Source organism: Cherax quadricarinatus, chromosome 24 (assembly GCF_038502225.1).
Source record: "Cherax quadricarinatus isolate ZL_2023a chromosome 24, ASM3850222v1, whole genome shotgun sequence".
NCBI classification, from domain to species: Eukaryota; Metazoa; Arthropoda; class Malacostraca; order Decapoda; family Parastacidae; genus Cherax; species Cherax quadricarinatus.
The window spans coordinates 38270278-38278930 of NC_091315.1; positions in this window are offsets into that span (position 1 = coordinate 38270278).

Consider the following 8653-nt stretch of genomic DNA (forward strand, 5'->3'; position numbering starts at 1 on the left):
ATGAAAATATGGAAAAAATCTGCTAGGTCAATTGATTTAGAAACAACAGATGAAGTCCATTGGTTACAGACCTGTTCGCTATTGTTGCTATCCTGGGAAAACAGTCTCTGTTCTGTACACTACAACTGCCAAATGTAATCACCATAGCAAACCTACTGGTTCCTGCAAGCCAGGTTCTGAATGTCATATGGCAGGTATTGCTGAAGAGTGCAATGATAATAATGATAATGACAGTTCCAAATTAATGTACAAGCATCTCAATATTATTAAAGCCCATTGTATACACATTTTAAGCAAACGAACTAGATCTCAGAGTCCATAGGTGTTTCTAAAGGGTTTAGTGCAAAGTATTTGCAGGAGTTAAAAATAATTAACATAAAAGTTACAAGGTAGAAGAGCATTTGGTGTAAAGGAAACCTTTATTATAGGGACTTCAACTTAGAATATTTCCATGATAACCTCAACACAGAATAGAACCTGGAACCCTCCATCAACCTCAACACAGAATAGAACTTGGAACCCTCCATCAACCTCAACACACAATGGAATCTTCCATCTAATTCACCCTTGTGAAGTAGAATAATACACTATCCTTCCAGAATCTTCCCTTAAGTAGAGATCATGGCGAGTTGCTTTTGATCCAAGGAACTGCACTTATCCTCCCCTTCCTTACATTAAATGTCTCGCATTCTTCAGGTGCTATATGACCCTATGGGTTTAGCAAATCCCCTTGATTAAAATGAGTAAATAAATAACTTTACTTAATGTCAATCTTCTCAAAGTACAAAACACTATTAAATTTCAGGTTTATAGAAAACCCACCAATGAAGACAATCTCATCCACAAATTTTTCCACCATGATAAGCATAATGAACATAGTGTCATCACTGTTCTTTTTCCTCGGGGTTTGTAGAATACACACCCAATTTTCTTGAGGGCAAGTGAAGCATTATTTCCTACATATTTAGCAAATTCATTGAAGATTAAGATAAGATAAGATAAGAGATAAGATTTCGTTCGGATTTTTAACCACGGAGGGTTAGCCACCCAGGATAACCCAAGAAAGTCAGTGCGTCATCGAGGACTGTCTAACTTATTTCCATTGGGGTCCTTAATCTTGTCCCCCAGGATGCAACCCACACCAGTCGACTAACACCCAGGTACCTATTTGCTGCTAGGTGAACAGGACAATAGGTGTAAGGAAACGTGTCAGAATTTCCACCCGCCGGGAATCGAACCCGGGCCCTCCGTGTGTGAAGCGGGAGTTTTAGCCACCAGACCACCGGACCACCAGACTCAACTGACAGCCTAGATGGCAATATAATCTGAGCTCTCAAGCAAGGCAATGTCAATGTGACAATCACAACATCTAGAAATAGAAGAACTTACAGGCAAGGACCTGTGAGTTCATAACTTTTCTTAAAGCTTTGTATGGATTTTGCATCTACTACATCATTTCCCAGACTATTCCACTTCCTGACAACTCTGTGACTAAACCCCTCAAGGAAGGTTCATTGATGCTGGTGGGGGCTCTTGATCTAGGGAACTGGATCTGTGCTCCAGTTCCCTGAATTAACTCTGAATACCTTCCATCCCCCCCCACCCCACAGGCGCTGTATAATCCTATGGGTTTAGTGTTCTTCCCTTGATTATAATAATAATAATAATCTGTGACTAAAGAAATACTTCCTAACATCCCTGTGATTCATCCAAATCTTCAACTTCCAACTGTGACCCCTTGTTGCTGTGTCCAATCTCTGGAACATCCTGTCTCTGTCCACCTTGTTGATTCCTCTTGATATTTTAAATGCCGTTATCATATTCCCCCAATATCCCCTATCTTCCAGTGTCATCAGGTCAATTTCCCTTCACCTCTCCTCGTAGGATATGCCTCTTACCTCCAGGACTAGTCTTGTTGCAAACCTTTGCACTTTCTCTAGTTTCCATATGTGCTTGACTAGGTGAGGGTTCCAAACTGCCGCTGCATACTCCAATATGGGCCTAATGTATACAGTGTACAGGGTCCTGAATAACTGCTTATTAAGATGTCAGAATGTTGTTCTTAGGTTTGCCAGGCACCCATATGCTGCAGCAGTTATTTGGTTGATGTGCGTCTCAGGAGATGTGCCCGGTGTTATGCTTACCCCAAAATCCTTCTTGAGTGAGGTTTGTAGGCTCTGGCCCCCCTAGGCTGTACTCTATCTGTGGTCTTCTTTGCCCTTCCCTTATCTTCATGACTTTGCACTTGGTGGGGTTAAACTCCAGGAGCCAGTTGCTAGACCAGACCTGCAGCCTGTCCAGATCCCTCTGTAGTTCTGCCTGGTCCTCGTCTGATTGAATTCTTCTCATCAACTTCACATCATCTGCAAACAGGGACACTTTGGAGTCTATTCCTTCCGTCATGTCCTTCACAAATACCAGAAGCAGCACTGGTCCTAGGACTGACCCATGTGGAACCCCACTCATCATAGGCACCCACTCTGACACCTCACCACGTAACATGATTCGCTGTTGCCTTTCTGACATATATTCCCTGATCCACTGTAGTGCCTTCCCTATTATCCCTGCCTGGTCCTCCAGCTTTTGAACTAATCATATGTGTGGAACTGTGTCAAACGCCTTCTGTGTGTACTCACCCATTTGTGGTTGCAGGGGTCAAGTCATAGCTCCTGGCCCTGCCTCTTCACTGATTGCTACTGGGTCCTCCCTCTCCCTGCTCCATGAGCTTCATCAAACCTCGTCTTAAAACTAAGTATGGTTCCCTTTCTAGGCTATTCCACTGCCTGACAACTCTATGACTGAAGAAATACTTCCTAACATCCCTTTGACTCACCTGAGTCTTCAACTTCCAATTGTGACCTCTTGTTTCTGTGTCCCCTCTCTGGAAGATCCTGTCTTTGTCCACCTTGTCTATTCCGTGCAGTATTTTGTACGTCGTTATCATGTCTCCCCTGACCCTCCTGTCCTCCAGTGTCATCAGGCCGATTTCCCTTAACCTTTCTTCGTAGGACAATGTGTACTTACCTAGTTGAGGTTGCAGGGGTCGAGTCCTAAATTCTGGCCCCTCCTCTTCACTGGTCGCTACTAGGTCACTCTCTCTCTGAACCGTGAGTTTTATCATGCCTCTGCTTAAAGCTATGTATGGATCCTGCCTCCACTACATCGCTTCCCAAACTATTCCACTTCCTGACTGACTTGCCTGGTGTTATACTCACCCCAAGATCTTTTTCCTTGAGTGAGGTGTGTAGTCTCTGGCCCCCTAGACTGTACTCCGTCTGCAGTCTTCTTTGCCTTTCCCCAATCTTCATGACTTTGCACTTGGTGGGGTTGAACTCCAGGAGCCAATTGCTGGACCAGGTCTGCAGCCTGTCCAGATCTCTTTGTAGTTCTGCCTGGTCTTCGATCGAATGAATTCTTCTCATCAACTTCACGTCATCTGCAAACAGGGACACCTCAGAGTCTATTCCTTCCGTCAGGTCGTTCAGAAATACCAGAAACAGCACTGGTCCTAGGACTGACCCCTGTGGGACCCCGCTGGTCACAGGCGCCCACTCTGACACCTCGCCACATACCATGACTCGCTGCTGTCTTCCTGACAAGTATTCCCTGATCCATTGTAGTGCCTTCCCTGTTATCCCTACTTGGTCCTCCAGTTTTTGCACTAATCTCTTGTGTGGAACTGTGTCAAACGCCTTCTTGCAGTCCAAGAAAATGCAATCCACCCACCCCTCTCTTCTCGTACTGCTGTCACCATGTCATAGAACTCCAGTAGGTTTGTGACACAGGATTTCCCGTCCCTGAAACCATGTTGGCTGCTGTTAATGAGATCATTCCTTTCTAAGTGTTCCACTACTCTTCTCCTGATGATCTTCTCCATGACTTTGCATACTATACATGTCAGTGACACTGGTCTGTAGTTTAGTGCTTCATGTCTGTCTCCTTTTTTAAAGATTGAGACTACATTTGCTGTCTTCCATGCCTCATGCAATCTCCCTGTTTCGATAGATGTATTAAATATTGTTGTTAAGGGTACACATAGTGCATCTGCTCCCTCTCTCAGGACCCATGGAGAGATGTTATCCGGCCCCATTGCCTTTGAGGTATCTAGCTCACTCAGAAGCCTCTTCACTTCTTCCTCGGTTGTGTGTACTGTGTCCAGCACTTGGTGGTGTACCCCACCTCTCCATCTTTCTGGAGCCCCTTCTGTCTCCTCTGTGAACACTTCTTTGAATCTCTTGTTGAGTTCCTCACATACTTCACGGTCATTTCTTGTTGTCTCTCCTCCTTCCTTAGCCTGATTACCTGGTCCTTGACTGTTGTTTTCCTCCTGATGTGGCTGTATAACAGCTTCGGGTCAGATTTGGCTTTCGCTGCTATGTCGTTTTCATATTGTCGTTGGGCCTCCCTTCTTATCTGTGCATATTCATTTCTGGCTCTACGGCTGCTCTCCTTATTCCCCTGGGTCCTTTGCCTTCTATACTTCTTCCATTCCCTAGCACACTCGGTTTTTGCCTCCCTGCACCTTTGGGTGAACCATGGTCTCATCCTGACTTTTTCATTATTCCTGTTACCCTTGGGTACAAACCTCTCCTCAGCCTCCTTGCACATTGTTGCTACATATTCCATCATCTCGTTAACTGGCTTCCCTGCCAGTTCTCTGTCCCACTGAACCCCATTCAGGAAGTTCCTCATTCCCGTGTAGTCCCCTTTCTTGTAGTTTGGCTTCATTCGTCCTGGCCTTCCTGCTTCTCCCTCCACTTGTAGCTCTACTGTGTATTCGAAGCTTAAAACCACATGATCGCTGGCCCCAAGGGGTCTTTCATATGTGATGTCCTCAATATCTGCACTACTCAAGGTGAATACTAGGTACAGTTTTGCTGGTTTATCCTGTGTTTATGTGTGTGTGTGTGTGTGTGTGTGTGTGTGTGTGTGTGTGTGTGTGTGTGTGTGTGTGTGTGTTTTGTGTTTATGCACGTGCGTGCGTGCCATCGTGTATTTGGCGCTCCCGCGTGCGCGTGCCTGCGCCCTGGTGTGCTCTCCCATCATCAGTTGGCACCAACGCGACACCACCAGTATTTTGTGTCGCCTAAACCCACTCACCAAAAAGCTGTCATTTGGACTACTCGGTCAGGGCCGTGTCAGGGTTGCCATACTTCTATGCATATTAATGGATTTTGCGTCGCCCGTCTGAGCAAATAATTACATGTATTATGTTAAACATTCAACACTCTAAACTCGGACACACACTCCATTTTGAATCCCTCGACAAACTTCATTTTATCATGGACTCCTAAACCCACCTGCAACTATTCCGTCCTTTCCTTTGTATATTCTACGATTTATTTTGTCCTTCATTGACTCATCTGGTGATACATTCCCTGTCTAAATATATTCGCGCCTTCCATGATCCTTCCATCTAATCTAACACAGTCTTCTCTTCCCTTTACCTCTTCGCATTCATCACCTTGCTCATTTCAGCATTCACTTTTAACTTCTATATTTTGTACGCTAATTCCAAATGGCTCTAACTTCTGCAGATTCTCTTGTGCATCTTCCAGCAGAACTGTGTTATCTTCAAGCAACAAGTGTAACAACTCCCACTTTATATCACCTCTCCCTATCACTCTCGGATTCACTCTTACTAACATATATATAATAAATGATCATTACAACAATATCGTACAACATTAGCTAATATCCACGTTTACCAGAAAATATCCCTCGTCTTTCTTACACATCTGAGTTTCGTACTTCTTCCACTTTATTACGCCTTTTCCAGGACCATTAATGCATTAGATTCCTTTTGTTTTTATCTAGCTAATTCTAACTTGCATTTTTCAATCAGTAGTTTGATCCACAGATCCTCATCTCTTTCTAAACCTACTCTGCTCTTCTTCAATCCTGTTTTGTCTTGAGATATTTTTGTCGGTTATAATTCTTACCACTCTTATTTGCCCTGGATTTTTACAATCTGCAAACTATTTGACTTCATCCCTTTATACAGAGGCAACGTGCTCTCTGCCACTCCTTAGGTACCTTTCCTCTTCTTACCTGGAGTATACCTGGAGGGGGTTTCGTGGGTCAACGCCCCCGTGGCCCGGTCCGTGACCAGGCCTCGCGGTGGATCAGGCCCTGATCAACCAGGTTGTTACTGCTGGCCGCACGTAAACCGACGTACGAACCACAGCCCGGCTGGTAGGGTAAAGACTTTAGGTGCCTGTCCAGTGCCTTCTTGAAGACAGCCAGGGGTCTATTGGTAATCCCCCTTATGTATGCTAGGAGGCAGTTGAACAGTCTTGGGCCCCTGACACTTACTGTATTGTCTCTTAGCGTACTCGTGGCGCCCCTGCTTTTCTTGGGAGGATGTTGCATCTCCTGCCAAGTCTTTTGCTTTCACACAATGCACAAATTCAACAAATGTTCAAAGATGTTGTTACTACCTGCTTTCAGTTTTGCACATTAGTTAATGGCCCAAGTTGGACCGAAACGTCGTCGTAAGTTTCAGTCTCCAGTGTGCTGGTTATTTGTGTATTGTTCCAGTCACGGTATTGTGTTTTTTTTATTTTCTTGACTGATGGACTGACCACATCGACGACTCAAGGCCGAGGGACTGATTGCCTCAAACTTTTCCTCAACGACCACCGTTTTTCTCTATATTGGACTTAAGAAACCACTAGACGGCGAAGCGTTTCCAGAATAAACATTTCCAAATATTGCCCAAATGACTCAATTATCAACTTGTCAGTTTTCTAAATCATTTATACATGAAGACCATCTTCCCCGTCATGGACTGACGAGGCTGCTGCAGTTATTCATGTGCTCTGGTAGCGGGACCTCACCTTGATAGTTCGTTACCATTATATAACTTGCTTAACCATCAAAACACAATGGGTCCCTGGACCCATTGTTTTGATAGCTAAGCACAATGGGTCCAGGGACCAGTCCCTGGACCCATTGTGCGCCTCCTAATCGTTGAACTACCCCGCAGAGGTATAAGTTAGCTTATAAGATAAGATAAGATTTCGTTCGGATTTTTAACCCCGGAGGGTTAGCCACCCAGGATAACCCAAGAAAGTCAGTGCGTCATCGAGGACTGTCTAACTTATTTCCATTGGGGTCCTTAATCTTGTCCCCCAGGATGCGACCCACACCAGTCGACTAACACCCAGGTACCTATTTGCTGCTAGGTGAACAGGACAACAGGTGTAAGGAAACGTGTCGAATGTTTCCACCCGCCGGGAATCGAACCCGTGCCCTCCGTGTGTGAAGCGGGAGCTTTAGCCACCAGTTACAGTTACACAAATTATAATACATTGTAACATGTGTAAATTACCTTGGATAACCCTCCCCCCCCCCAAAAAAAAAAAAAAAGTCAAAAGGACTTATTTCCGTTGGGGTAAATAATAAGACTATTAAATTAACTATCGTCCTAGAATTCCTATTCTTTTTCCATACCTACACCACTGAGACCAAGCAGTAACCCAGCGTCGCTGTGTTGTAGCATACCAGAGGGTCAATGGCTGCCAGCGTCGCTGTGTTGTAGCATACCAGAGGGTCAATGGCTGCCAGCGTCGCTGTGTTGTAGCATACCAGAGGGTCAATGGCTGCCAGCGTCGCTGTGTTGTAGCATACCAGAGGGTCAATGGCTGCCAGCGTCGCTGTGTTGTAGCATACCAGAGGGTCAATGGCTGCCAGCGTCGCTGTGTTGTAGCATACCAGAGGGTCAATGGCTGCCAGCGTCGCTGTGTTGTAGCAATACCAGAGGGTCAATGGCTGCTAGCGTCGCTGTGTTGTAGCAATTTCAAATCTTACCTTACTAATAGGTATCAGTATGTCACCATTAAAGACACAGCATCAACAACACGGCCACTTGATACTGGAGTTCCGCAGGGAAGTGTCCTGGTCCCCTGCTCTTCCTCATATACATCAATGATCTTCCAAACGTATCCCAACACCTGAAACCCATTCTCTTTGCTGACGACACGACTCATGTCATCTCTCACCCTAATCTTGCCACCCTCAACACCATTGTTAACGAGGAGCTGATCAAAATATCGACTTGGATGACAGCCAATAAACTTACGCTTAACACTGACAAAACCTACTATATTATGTTCGGTAGCAGAGCAGGAGATGCACAAATTAACATTAAGATCGACAACACTCTAATTACCAGACATAATGAGGTCAAATTCCTAGGCCTATGCCTTGACAACAACCTGAATTTCAGCACCCATATCCAACACATAACCAAAAAAGTATCCAAAACAGTTGGGATCCTCTCCAAGATACGATACTACGTGCCGCAAAATGCCCTTCTCACACTATACCACTCACTTATTTATCCATACCTCACCTATGCTATTTGTGCTTGAGGATCAACTGCAGCAACACACCTAAAGCCAATAATAACCCAACAAAAAGCTGCAGTAAGAATAATCACTAAATCCCATCCCTGGCAACACACCTCCCCACTCTTCATAGATCTAAACTTACTCCCTGTTCAGTACATCCACACTTACTACTGTGCAATCTACATCTACAGAACCTTAAACTCCAATATCAACCTTGACCTAAAACGCTTTCTTGATAGTTGTGACAGAACCCACAGGCATAACACCAGACACAAACATCTCTACGACATTCCCCGTGT